The following is a 14,712-nucleotide window of genomic DNA, read 5'->3' as shown; positions in this document are numbered from 1 at the left end:
CTGTAACAAAATACCACAAATTTGGTATCTGAATACAAATTTATTATTTTGCAGTTCTTTAGGTCAGAAGTCTGACACTGTATGCATCACGTAAAAGCAAGGTATTGGCAGGGCTGCATCCCTTTCTGGAAGCTTTAGGAGAGAATCTATTTCCCTGCTTTCCTCAGTTTCTAGGGGCCACCCACATTCCTTGGCTCATGGCCCCCTTCCTCCATCTTTAAAGCCAGTGGCACTGCCTCTCTTTGAACATTCTTCCAGAATCACATCTTCCTAACTCTCTGACTTCTTCCGCTTCACTCTTCCACTTTGAAAGGCCTTTGTGATTACATTGGGCCCACCAGGATAATCCAGCATAATTTCCTATTTTAAGGCCAGATGATTAATAATGTTAATTCTATCTGCAACCTTAATTCCCCTTTGCAATGTAACCTAACATGCACAGTTTCAGGGATTAAGATATGGACACCGTAGGGGGTGGTAGGGAAGACAGTATTCTGCCCACTGCAGACAGTTACAATTTTTATCCCAATTTTACGGATGAAGAAATGGAGGTATAAAGAGTATATGTGTTTGGCCCAAAGTCACATAGGTGATGGTGGTAGACCTCAAATTTGAACTCAGGACAATGACTTCAAAGCCCATGTTCTTAACCATTAAGCCACAGGAAACGCAAGGTGCCAGTGAGTTATTAGTTTAAGTTGTAAACCCTAAAATTTGGACTGAGTAGGCAATGAAATGAATTCAGAATAATGCTGATTTCCATGATGTACCTTCTGCTTCTCAAAGAACTTAGTTGGTGTTTATGATACCTCCAGCCACTTTCTAACCTTCCTTTGGTCCCTGATTTTCTTTAAGCTTTAGCTCAAAAAAGCTAATGAAAAGAAAAACCCTACAAAAGAATAGCCAGGTGTTTTAGAGGGTAAATTTTGGTATACAATACATATGGCATTAATGATTTAAAATACTCATATGTAACAAATACAGCCTCAGATTAGTTATGAATAACATAGATCCAATGTATTTTGATAATGAAAAAAGAATCTCAAAATGATGCTCTGGAAACAAAAGAGACATACGTATATAAACGTGGAAGATGAATTATATGAGCTACTTCACAGCATTATGAAAGGAGAGAGGTATGTTTTCTTTTCATCAACTCAACCTGTTAAAAGCTAGCTGGAAACAGGGGCTAAACCAGAGGACTAAGGCACAAGGCCAGTAAGAGTAAGAAGGACTCTGGAATTCACTAAAGTCTTCATTTAAGGCTTTTGGGTTTTGTTGTTGTTGTTGTTTTGTTTTGTTTTTTACAATGTCTCATAAATGTTATAAGAGGATGTGAATTTTCTGTAAACATGTAGGCAAGACATCAGCAAGATGGCAGAATAGGAAGTCCCAGGCTTCACTTGGCTTCACTTCTCTCTACAGAAAGTCCAACAAGCAACAATCCAAGGACAAGAACACTTTTGTGAAAACTTACAAACTTGAGAAAGAAACGGAGACAGCTGAATGAATAGGCCACTGAATCAAATAAAAACCACATTAGAAGAGGAACAATCTTCACGTTGACCACACTGCCCCACCTGCTCCCCCAGATCAGCATGGTGACACACAGAGAGAGGATTTTTTTTTTTTTTTTGAGATAGAGTCCCACTCTGTTGCCCCAGCTGAAGTGCAGTGGTACAATCTCGGCTCACTGCAACCTCTGCCTCCTGGGTTCAAGCGATTCTCCTGCCTCAGCCTCCTGAGTAGCTGGGATTACAGGCGCACACCACCACGTCCAGCTAATTTTTGTATTTTTAGTAGAGACGAGGTTTCACCATGTTTGCCAGGATGGTCTCAATCTCCTGACCTCGTGATCCACCCGCCTTGGCCTCCCAAAATGCTGGGATTACAGGCGTGAGCCACTGTGCCCAGCCAAGAAGATCTTTTTAACTGGGCCCATACAATAAAAAAAAAAAAAAAAGGTAACCAGAGTTTCTAGACATCCAGCTCCCTAGCATTCTGAGACACTTCCCAGAAAGCCCACTCCCATCTGACCTCATGGGGAATACTGGCAGTAATGACATGGCTAGACCTCCTGGGTTAGGTATAAACAAAGAAAGGAGGCAGAGCTCACAGGGACCAGTGTGCAAATTTTGGTGATGGCTCTATGTTCCTCCCAGTGGTGGTGCACAATCAGAGATACCAGCCAATGGTATAGCTCACTTGCAAAGCCAAGTTCACTGTTCACAGAAACATGATGAGAAGGTCAGCCTGCTTTGAGTCTTTAGATGGCCAGCCTCAGAGGCGACCCCAATGCCTTACCCAGGTGGGAGATGTGGAGATGACCATCACAGGGCATTTCTGTGGATCATAGGGGTTGGAATTGCCTGACCCAGAAATCCAAAGAGTGACTCGATCCAGACTCAGAGCCCACTCTAAGGCCCTGCCCAGAGACAGGCAATCCTCAACTGTGCAGTTCTACACAGCATACACTCCAGACCCCATCCATCCTGAGCAGCAACTCCACCTAAACTCAGAGGCCAGCCTGCAGCCCTGCTCAACTGTTGAACCAAAGAAGTAGTACCACCCAGCCAGGAAATACACCCTACAACCTTGTCCAATCAGAAATTATAGCAGAGCTCAGCCAGTGGTCTCCCCGAAGCATGGGAGCCGAGCCAGCAGCCCCATCAGACCTCAGAGCAAAGGCAGCACCCAGCCAACTATAGTGAGCTCTGCCTGCATGGGGTCATTACCACCTGACCCAACTAGAATCACAGCCTAGACTAAGAAGTAAAGGTCAATCCCTGCCAAAGAATACCTGTAAAGACCAGAAGAGCAAGCTGTTGGGGCCGGATGCAGTGGCTTATGCCTGTTATTCCAGCATTTTGGGAGGCCAAGGTAAGTAGATCACTTGAGCCCAGGAGTTCAAGACCAGCCTGGACAACATGGTGAAACCCCTCTCTACAAAAAATACAAAAAGTAGCCAGGCATGGTGGCATACACCTGCAGTCCCAACTACTCAGGAAGCTGAGGTGGGAGAATCTTATGAGCCCGGGAGGTCAAGGCTACACTGAGCTGTCATTATACCACTGCACTCAGGAGGAAGCTGTCTCTTCAAATGTGCAGACACCAATGCTAGAACACAAGGATTACAAATATAGATGGTCCCCAATTTATGATGGTTCAACTTACAACTATACAACTTTATAACGGACTTATCAGGATATAACCCCATTGTAAGTCAAGGAGCATCTGCACTTATGATGGTTCAACTTATAATTTTTTGACATTACAATTGGTTTACTGGGGTATTAAACATATTTCTTACTTACAAAGTTTTCAAATTACTATGGGTTTAATAGGACATAAGCCCATTGTAAGTCAAAGAGCATCTGTAATCATCAAAAGAAACTAACAAAGCTCCAATAACAGACTAAAAAATGAAGGTCTATAAAGTGGCAGAAAGAAAGGTTCAGAAAAATCCTTGTAAAGCAGTTCAGTGAACTACAAGAATATATGGATATAAAATTAAATGAAATTTGAAAAACAATACACAAAATGAGAATATAGAAGAAGTAGAAACAATAAAAAAGAAACCCAAGGGATAAAGAATACAATGACTTAATTGAAAAATGCAATAGAAATCTTCAACAGCAGACTCAATTAAGCAGCAGAATCAGTGAGCTAAAGACAGAATATTTGAAATTATTCATCAGAGAAGCAAAAAGAAAAAACAATAAAAAAGATGAAGAAAACCTACAAGAATTATGTGACACAATCACAGTCAAGGGAACTAATCTTCACATAATTTCAGAAGATGAAGAGAGAGGAAAATGGCCAGAAAGTATATTTAAAAGGAAACAGAAAAAATAACCCTAAAATTCATAGGGAATTTAAAAAAAATCACCAAGATAATCTTAAATAAAACAAACAAACCTGGAGGCATCACACTGCCTGATATCAAACTATATTGCAAAGCCATTAAAAAGTCATTGAGGAGAAAGGATACCTGCCTAAACAGGGTTTTAATGCAGATGAACATGCTGTATTCTGGGAAAAAAAAAAAAAAGCCACAAAGGACATTTATTAGTAAGGAGGAGAAGTGAGCACCAAGATTTAAGGTAGGAAGGGATAGGCTAACTACTGTTTCGTGCAAATGCAGTCAGGTTTATGGTCAGGACTGTCATCTATAAAGCTGCTAACCTCCAAGGCTTGATGGAAAAAGATAAACATCAGCTACCAGTCTTTTGGCTTAAACAAGAACTATTTTTTCTGGATTGGTTCCACTGATGCTTTTTCTCTCAAGTCAGAAAGTATCTTGCCGGTAAGGGAATGCCTTTTAAAATTATTTTCATATTACACAATGCCCCTGGCCACCTAGAACCCCATGAGTTCAACATCAAAGACACCCAAGTACCCTACTTGCCCCCAAACGCAACATCTCTAATCATCCTCTAGATCAGGGGATCATAAGGACCTTGAAGGCTCATTATACACAGTACTCTATGGAAAGGATGTCAACGCTATGTTAGAGAACCCCAATAGAGAGAACACCATGAAAGTCTAGAAGGATTACACCATTGAAGACACCATCATTGTTATAGAAAAAGCTGTGAAAGCCATCAAGCCAACAATAAGTTCCTGCAGGAGAAAACTGTGCCCAGCTGTTGTGTATGACTTCACAGGGTTTATGACAGAGTCAATCAAGGAAATAATGAAAGTGATTGTAAATATAGTTGGAAAAATGGTGGTGAATGAAGGTGTCAAGATATGAATCTTGGAGAAATTCAAGAGCTAATAGACACTACACACCAGAGGAATTGACAGAAGACAACTTGACGGAATGCTTCTGAACCAGTGCCTTGTGATGATGAGGAGGATATAAAAGTACCAAAAAGCAAATTAACATCAGACAATCTGGCAGAAGCGTTCTGATTATTTAAAACTGTGTTAGACTTCTTTTATGACATGAATGCTTCTATGATATGGGCACTGAAGCTAACCCAAATAGTGGAAGAAAGACTGATACTGTATAGAAACATTTTAAGATAAATTTTACAACATTTTTAGAAAAAGAAAAGTAGCCATACAGAAATTATTATGTATTTCCAGAAAGTTACACCAAGTGGGCCTGCCTCTCCTCCCTCCCCTTCCACCTCCTCCACTTCTTCCACCTCTGCCACCCCTAAGACAGCAAGACCAATCCCTTCTCTTCCTCCTCTGCCTCCACCTACTCAAAATAAAGATGACAAGAATGAAGACCTTTATGGTGATTCACTTCCACTTAATAAATAGTAAATATATTTTCTCTCCCTTAGGATTTTCTCAATAAAATTTTATTTTCTCTACCTTACTCTATTGTAAGCAGATAGCATATATTACATATAACATACAAAATATGTGTTAATTGACTATTTATGTTACTGGTAAGGCTTCCAGTCAACAGTTGACTATTAGTAGTTAAGTTTTGGGGGAATCAAAAGTTATACTAGAATTTTCAACTGTAGAGGGAGTCAGCACCGCTAAGCCCCGCATTGCTCAAGGATGAACTGTATAAGGAACTCAAACAACTCAATAGCAAGAAAACAAGCAACCCAATTAAAAAATGGACAAAGAGCCTGAATAGACAATTCTCAAAAGAAGACATATGAATGGCCAAGAGATATATTAAAAAATGCTCAACATCATTAATTATCAAAGAAATGCAAATCAAAACTGCAATGAGACTATCTCACCCCAGTTAGAATGGCTATTATGAAAAAGACAGAAAATGACAAATGTACTAGGCACTGTGGCTCACTCCTGTAATCCAGCACTTTGGGAGGCCAAGGAGAGTAGATTGCTTGAGCTCAGGAGTTTGAGACCAGTCTGGGCAACATGGCGAAACTCCTTCTCTACAAATATACAAAAATTAGCCAGGCACAGTGGCACACTTGTAGTCCCAGTTACCTAGGAGGCTGAGGAGGGAGGATGGCTTGAGCCTGGGAGGCAGAGGTTGCAGTGAGCCGAGATCAGGCCCCTGTACTCCAGCCTGGGCAAAAGAACCAGATCCTGCCTCAAAAACAAAATTCTGGGGCCGGGCGCGGTGGCTCACGCCTGTAATCCCAGTACTTTGGGAGGCTGAGGCAGGCAGATCACGAGGTCAGGAGATCGAGACAATCCTGGCTAACACGGTGAAACCCTGTCTCTAATAAAAATACAAAAAAAATTAGCCAGGCATGGTGGCGGGCGCCTGTAGTCCCAGCTACTCGGGAGGCTGAGGCAGGAGAATGGCGGGAAGCCGGGAGGCAGAGCTTGCAGTGAGCCGAGATCGCGCCACTGCACTCCAGCTTGGGCGACAGAGCAAGACTCCATCTCAAACAAACAAACAAAAAAATACTGGTGATAATGTGAAGTAAAGGAAACTCTTATACATTGTTGATGGGAATGTAAATTAGTATAGCCATTACAGAAAACTTTATGGAGGGTCCTCAAAAAAACTAAAGATAGAACTATCATATGATCCACCAATCCCACTTCTAAGTACATATCCAAAAATTTGAAATAATTATATTAAAGAGATATATGCAATCCCATGTTCACTGTAGCACTATTCACAAAAGCCAAATTATAGAATCAACCTAAGTGTCCATCAACAGATAAATGGATAAAGAAAGGGTGGTATATATGCACAATGAAATACTATTCTGCCTTTAAAAATGAGGAAATTCTGTCATTTGTGACAACATGGATGAAGCTGCAGGACATTATGCTAAATGCAATAAGCCAGACATAGGCACAGAAAGACAAATACCACATGATCTCACTTCTATGTGGAATCTAAAACAACAGAACTAAGAAGCATAGAGTAGAATGGTGCTTACCAAAGTCTGAGGGGTTGGGGAAAATGGGGAATGCCAAAGGGTTCAAAGTTTCAATTAAACAAGAGGAATAAGTTTTTTGAGATTATATTGTCAGCATGATGACTATAGTTAATTATACTGTGTTGTATATTTCAAAATTGCTAAGAGAGCAAATTTCAAATATTTTCATCACAAAAATGATAAGTATTTAAGGTGATGGGTATGTTTATTAGCTTGATTTAATCATTCCACATTGTATGGAAGGTTGTATTATGACATATATCAACATTACTTTGTATTTCATAAATATATACAACCATAATTTGTCAATTTACAATAAAATAAAAAAGAACTTATTAATGCAAAAAAGGAGACATATATACACACATATACCCCATATATATCCCAATATATATCATGTACATATATATTCATACATAACATAATTTTTTGATTAATAATAAAATATACTATTAAATGTTCCATATCCCTATTCACTCATAAATTATATTATTCAACCTCATTAGTTATATTATTCAAATCTTGTGTATTACCATTTGACTTTGTCTACTTGATTTGTCATGTAAAACAACAGATCTAAAGTGTCCTACAAATAGCTTTGCTTATTTTCTCATAGTTCTAATCATTAGTTTTATATGTTTTAAAGATATGCATTTTTAAATGTTTGATGCATAAAGAGTCACAACTACCTCTTCTTCCTTACAGAGATTATCTTTTGTGAGTACAGAATAACTCTGGGTCTAATATAATGGTCTTTGCTTTGAAATATACTTGGTTTCATTTTAATACTGATGTAGAATTCAAGGACCATAAGAGTTTCTGGTTTTCTTACCCTGGCTCACTATACTGGTGAATTTACATTTATGACTTTCTTGTGGTCTGTCAGACTGAAGGCAGTGCCAGCGCTGGGCTTCTCTCTCCATTTCCCAGCTGAGTTTTGCCCCATCCAACGGCGTACCTGTTAGGTGCTTGGTAAACAGTAAAGGTAGCTGAATGGATTTAGCTGCAAGTCATGATGTCCATTGTATTTTAAATGGTCTCTAACAATTAGAGGATCCAGCTCCCGATCCCCATCTTCATATTCAATACCCAAGTCAGAAAAATCTTCATATATGATAACTATAGATGTAGGCTACTAGAGATGTATCTTGCTTTAAGTCAACCCCATATTTGAAAGTCTGGATTTATTCAGATAATATATCAAGGAGTGACTGAGTGTTCATTTTATAAAGGTATTATTTGCCTCATAAAAAATTTAATCATAACACTTTGGATATTGTGGACTCCCCTACTGCACTGAAAGTGTCATTTGATTTACATAGATACGCTCTATGCACAACCCTTCATGAACATCCCTATTGTATATAGCATAATCAGTGCTAAGGATCCTTTCACATCACTGCCTGTCTCCCCAGAGATCTTGGCTCTTTTAATCTTCAAATACCATCTGCTTTACTTTTACATTTATGTGATATGATATGATAAGGGAAGGAGGCACACTGCAGAAGGCCAAGGTTCCAAGGTAAGGCAAGGCATTGATACAATGGACAAAGCAATGGACCCAAAGTCAGAAGGCTCTGAGTCCCTGCCAGCCATGGGATCTGAGCCATCTGAGCCATGAGACAAACTGCAGCCTCCTTCATGTCAGATTTTAAGTTTATAAAAGAAAGATAATAATGCCTGGCTGTACCTGCTTCCTAGGTTCTTGTAACAATCAAATATAAAATTGCTTTTTAAATATAAGGTGCTATGTGAATCTTTTTTCCAAGGAAGTCTAATACCACTATATCAAAAGAACACTGCGTTGATCTGCCTTTTTCTTTGTTAACACCTGTTTGTCATAGGATTCCTTAAATTCTCTGAAAAATTTCTCCAAATCATTACCCTTTTCATTTTTATCTTATTTTCCCTGTTACTCTTTGCTTAGTTCAAAGTCTCCAAACACTTTCTCTGCAAAATGAGATCAAGCCCTCTGCCCAGCACCCACACCTCTGAACAATCTCCTGTTTGTCTCTTCCTGACAAACTGAATAAGATGAGAAATCAAAGCTTGTGATATCTTACCATTAAAGAAGTACAGTTATTTGGAAGCACCAGCTCAAATTTCTTCTTTGTATTTCATATCTGCCTATACCTGTGTCTTCAGAAACCACTGCTTTCTGCAACACTCCTGCCATTTCCTTATCTTTGTTCCTTTGAACGACTCTGGTCTGTATTTCTCTTTTTCAGTTTCTCCTGGCAGCTTATAATAACTCCTCATTGTTTGAGACTCCAGTCTTTTTTCCTTCACTGGCACTTACATAAGAATCAGAGTTCTCTAAGAACTTGCCTGAAATATAATGTAATGGTCATTAGATAAGTATGATGTATTTTTTAAGTGAGTTATTAAATTGATGTGTCTTTTTAGACTGAGGCCCTATCGTAATGTTTGGCCGAGGTCTTGACTGTGTGACATCACAGCACAGCTACAGAAAAGGCTATATCCTGGGATCTCCACCCAGATGTTCCACAGCTACCTCTGCTCACTCACTGTCTTTCTCCCAAAACTTCTTCCTCACCTTATATTTCTTACCCTCATTAGTGGCATCTCCACTCACCCAGTTAAGCAATTCCAAAATCTCAGATTATTTTCAAACATATTTCCCATATCCAGCTAGTCATTAATCCTGCTCTGTTTTCAAAAAGTCTCTCAAACCTAACTTAGATCCTTATCCTATTTCATTAGAACTATGGCAATAGCATCTTCATTTTCCTGTGGCCTTCTGGCTCTTCCTTCCCCAGTTCTTCTGAAACATTATTACTGTAGCTATTTTCTAAAGAAAATCTAATCATATCATTCCTCTGTTTAAAATTCAGCTTAAAAATGCTGAAAACAGTCAGGCACGGTGGCTCATGCCTGTAATCCCAACACTTTGGGAGGCCAAGGCAGGCAGATAGCTTGAAGCCAGAAGGTCGAGATCAACCTGGCCCACATGGCAAAGTCCTGTCTCTACTAAAAATAAAAAAATTAGCCAGGCTGTAGTGGTGTGCGCCTGTAGTCCCAGCTACTTAGGAGAATCACTTGAACCGGGAGGCAGAAGTTGCAGTGAGATCTTGCCATGGCACTCCAGCCTGGGTGACAGAGAGAGGCCTTGTCTCAAAACAAAACAAAACAAAAATAATGCTGAAAAGGATTATCTAGACTGTGATAAAGTTTAAATAACATGACATTCAAGGACCATCACTGTCTGGCCCTAACCTTACCAGACCTCCCTACCACAGCCACACTGAACTCCCATCTCCCAAAGAATGCCATGTTCATACTTGCCTCCTTTTCGTTGCTCTTGTTGTTCTCCATTCTTGGAATACCCTTCTCCCTCTGCTTGGTCTTTAGGCTTTAAAACACAGTTCCAAATTCACCTTCTCTGCAAAGTCTTCTGAGTTCCAATCATACCTCTTTCCTGGAAGAGTGAATGGCCACTACTTCCATATTACCCTGTGGTGTGACTGTTTGCAGATGGGTCACTCTCCTATTTAAATTTGTTCTCATTCATCTTTATCTGTCACATAGTATACACTCAATAAATGGTTATTGAAATTAATATTTTCTGAATAAAATAACTAAAGTAAAATTCCACAGATCCAGAAGTACATCCCTCCAAATACTTTGCTGCATTAAAGAAAAGGGCCCAGGAATGAAGAGAAAGAACTAATAATGTGACTGTAACAAACACATGAATGGGTTGTTTGTTTTTAAAAGCTAAGTGGTTTAGGGAGGGTAGGGGGAGAAGAAAGTACATTTTAAAGCTCTAGCTTCAGGGCAAGTAATAAAAATCGTTGCTTTAATGTTTTTTTCATAATATTGTGAGCAATGGGAAGGTCTATTCCATCACTCCAGCCTTCGGGGCAGAAAGTTTCAGCCTCCTGAGCTAAATCAAACTGGCATCAGCTCTTAGTTTTTCAGGCGGCCACAACTGGTCTCTGCTTTCCATGGGGCTAAACTTGGCTGACAAAAAAGAAACAAAATAATTTCCCACTTATTTTATGAGCCTCTCTTTTCGTCTTTTGCTCTCATCAATTAATTATAAGGGTTCTGGAAACCCATCCTGCATTCTTGTCTCTGGATTACACAGATGTAGGCATTGTTCTTTGTCTGTACTAGGGGTTGTTGGTCTTATAAAGAAAGAGGTTGGGAGGCAGTGCCTTACCAAGGGCACAAAGTTAGTCCAAGAAACAGCACTGCTTGGCACTCATGGTTCAAAGCCCTTAAGTGCCATTCACTGTTGGCAGCTCTCGATGTCACTCATTTTATATTCCCTAAATTGGTAAGTCTGAACATGTTTAAAATTAAGATGCATGGGCACCTAGGTCAAAGTATCAGAGTCTCCTAGAATCTCAATGGAATTCAATAATTTTCAAAATGATAAAACAACCAACTCCCCTGTAATTCTGTCTTCATCATTTCACCCTGTGCTCTCATTCTAAATTCATTTACCCAAATAACCCAGGGTTTGTATATATGCTTGAACACACACAGAGACCACATTCTTCAAAGTCACACAGTCTTTCCTGGCAGGATTGTTTTGTTTCTGGGAGAAACCCTGTTTCCATCTGCTTGAGTTTTGAGTCCTAACTCTCCCATTTTCCATGTACTGTTTCCACTTAAGAAGGTCAAATAGGACTTACCATAGTATCTAGCTCTTCGATATATAGTGATGATTAAATGGGGCAATATAAGTAAAAAAATTAAATATAACAGTGCCTAGTGTATGGTCAGTGCCCTATAAATATCAGCTTTGTAACATTCCATGCCCGTATGACACATGACCTCATTGGGAAACAGTGTGAGAAAGTTGGCCCTTTTCACCAAGCAACATGTGTATTCCACCTCTCCTTACAAACTTGAATTCACTGAAGTAGGTAACATTAATTTCATTTTACTTAACACATTTGGCACTCTGTGTTTGTTAAATGTAGCATGTAAAAATATTTAAATATGTATGTATAATGACTTTCGAAGTGCCTTTAAAAAATCTCCAAGGTCCTTCCAGCTCCAAAATGTGATCTATGATAACTAATCTCAAATGCATGCAAAGAAATAGTGATGCAGTTCCCCAGATATACTGGGAATATATGGCATTGTCAGACTGGGTTGCACTGGAAAAAAGTCAGACCCAGGACCAGGAGCCTGTGACAATGTAGAAGAAAATCTTACCCTCCTTTCTCCCCCCCCAGCCTAGGGTTTATTATACTTATCTTGAGCTCCCAGGCTTTCTTGTTGCAGATGTGGAGAAGAAAGGAAATGAGCTGTAAACAGCAGAGAAGAGAGCAGAGACAAAATGCTATGGAATCTCAAACAGAGGAGGTGAAGTAAGCAGAACTCCATGAAATCATCTGTAATTTCACCTTCTAACCCTGATACAAAAGAATCCCAGAGGTTTAACTCAGGCAGGGTCCCTAGCTAAACACCTTCATTTTGGAGATTAAGAAATTAAAACCTAAAGAGATCAAGTGGCAAGTCCAAGGTCATCCAGCTCTTCTGGAACCTGGACCTGGCAACTAAGAACTGCTGCAGTGACCAACTGTATTAAAGCTATGTGCTAAGCCTATTTGTTTACAAACAGATAAATGTCTTTCTGGGCCTTATGTAGCCTTCTTCAGTCACCTGCAAATCAGCCAGCACCTGTCTCAGGAAAACAGACAAGATTCTTAACAACTCTGAATTCAAAAGAAATGCCTGGTTTTACAAACAAGTCAGAGTCATATGGTTCTGCCTTTAGAGTCACCCTTATCTTTAAGAAATACACGAAATAATATTATAGTGACAATGATTCTTTAAACGTCCAAAGTAGAAGTGAACAAAACACAAGCAAGAAAAAACCTAGGCATATTTTGTTTTAAGCAAACACATATAGCAAGTCCAGCAAAAATGGAAATACCAGGGGGCGTTTCCAGAGATTATTTGAACAGCATAGAACTCTTTTTAAGTGGTCCCAATCAGAATGCCTCCATTTGCAAAAGTGCGACATTCACACAACTTTTTGGAAAGCTATCAAAAAATAGGAGTTGTAAGCCTGCGTCTCCACTGCTTCCACTTCATACATCTTTATTTTCACTAATGCACTGATTCATTCAGCTCTATCTCGTATGCACTCATTTATTCACTTACTCATTTGTTAATTCACTCAGTTCTACGGCATAGGTACTCATTAAATTACTTATTGAGTAGCTCTGAGTCCTAAGTCAGATGGGACTTTGCCCTCATGGAACTTCGATTCTAGGAGAGTCCAGTAGCAGAAACTAGACGCATCAAAAGCGAAAGTACACGGTAAAATGCGAAAGGAACCCCAAAAGAACTGCATAAGGCATATTGGAGGCTCAGGGGGACCAGGATTGTTTGCAGATGGGGGATGAAGGGGATGGCTTGGGGCTGAGGGGAAGTGAAACCGTGTTGGGAAGGACGGCGAGGGCCGTGCTCGCTGCTGTCCCGCAGCATCCTCCACCACCCCCACGTCACAGCTTCCCCATTTCTAGGCTCGGTGCCTCCAGTGTCACCGAAGGGGCAGCCACAGGCTCCCAACCCGCTGCTCCCCAGCCAGGTCCTCCCGTCACTCCCCCGAATGAGCGATGTTGGAAGTCCGTCCCCCTCTGCCCCCGCCCTTGGCCTGCTCCAGCCTCAGCCCGCCCGACCGCCGCAGGTAGGAACCAAGGCCTCGGCCCAGCCGCCCGCGGGCACTGCCAGTTCGGCTGCAAACACACCTGATAGGGCGGCTCTGACGGCGGCGACGGAGGCGGCTCCCAGGACGAAGCTCGTGGCCTAGCCTTACGGTGGCGGCGGACACACCCCTGACCGTGCTGGGGCCCTCCGCTCCGCCCCGTAACTGCAGCCCTGCTTGCCGGCCAGGCCGCGGGCCGAGAGGCGGGGCAAAGACCTGACTCGGGGGGCCGGGGCGGGCGCCGGGTTCGGGCCGGGCGCCACCTCCGGAACGCCTTGGGGGTTCTCACTCGCCCTCCAAGGGCGACCTCAGGGCCACAGATCGGCCGGAAGGCTGCTCAGCTTCTGGGCTGTGGCTCCTGTTAGAAAATTGAGTGTCGCCCTGGGTCCCGAGCCCCTAGGCCTGACTCCTTCGTGCAGGGGCGTTGCCTTCAGACTGGGTGGTGCGCAGGCCAGGGCCGCGTGCTTTTCAGAAGCGCAGCCTCAGGCGAGGCGGGCGGCAGGAGCCTAAGAAGGCTCATGGCTTGGCAGAAGGGTCCTGTGCTTCAATGGGTGCCCGTGCAGGTGGAGAAGGACGGGGCTGCGAAGCTGAAAGGAAAACGTGAAAGGTTTTTGTGTGTCTCTGAGCCTGAGTAAAGGCCATGCTTTCTGAGCTGTCAAACGCCTCCCAAAGGGAAAAGATTATTAAACCGTTTTCCCATCCTGCCAGGTGTAGGATTGTTAGGCGGTGATGATGGAAGGCAGAGGAGATGACCCGAACTGAGAGATCAGAAAGAGTCTTTTCTCTTTCGTTTGTGCCTTAATTATATGAGGGTGCCCAAGAAGAAAGGAGACTCATCTGATTACCTGGTGTGGCTTATCTCAACAGGTCACACGCATTCTGGTCACAGAGTATGTGCTCAGTGTTTTCAATGCTTTATGTTTTCATAAGTGCAAATTCCTTTGTTTAACGAAACTCTTATCAAATACAAACAGTTATCTTTGTGAAACACTGAGCAGTTCCAGTCTCTCCTCTTAACTAAAAAAATAAAACAGAACTTTTAATTAAAAAAGAAAAGAAAGAAAAAGCACATGCCTACTGGGAAAAAAAAAATACCACAAAATGTGCAAAGTCCATTCACCTTCAGTTAACAATCCCTCTAAACCTTACTAGCCCTGTTGCCCACTGAAAAAA

General features: G+C 41.3%; 1 protein-coding gene across 5 annotated transcripts in view; it reads right to left on the bottom strand.

The window, feature by feature from the left end:
- CPQ (carboxypeptidase Q) overlaps window positions 1–14,104 on the bottom strand; it is a 585,190-nt gene extending 571,086 nt beyond the window's left edge. For 3 of the 5 annotated variants that reach the window (XR_008527671.2, XM_054560983.2, XM_054560982.2), the window contains exon 1: window positions 13,583–13,971. The gene's annotated coding sequence lies outside the window, so the exon portion shown is untranslated. 5 annotated transcript variants of the gene reach the window in all.
- Between the last annotated feature and the right edge of the window lie 608 nt (window positions 14,105–14,712).

The sequence above is a fragment of the Pongo abelii genome, chromosome 7 (genome assembly GCF_028885655.2).
Source record: "Pongo abelii isolate AG06213 chromosome 7, NHGRI_mPonAbe1-v2.0_pri, whole genome shotgun sequence".
Taxonomy (NCBI): Eukaryota; Metazoa; Chordata; class Mammalia; order Primates; family Hominidae; genus Pongo; species Pongo abelii.
Note: the sequence above shows the minus strand (reverse complement) of the source record. Positions and strands in the feature narration are given on the sequence as shown.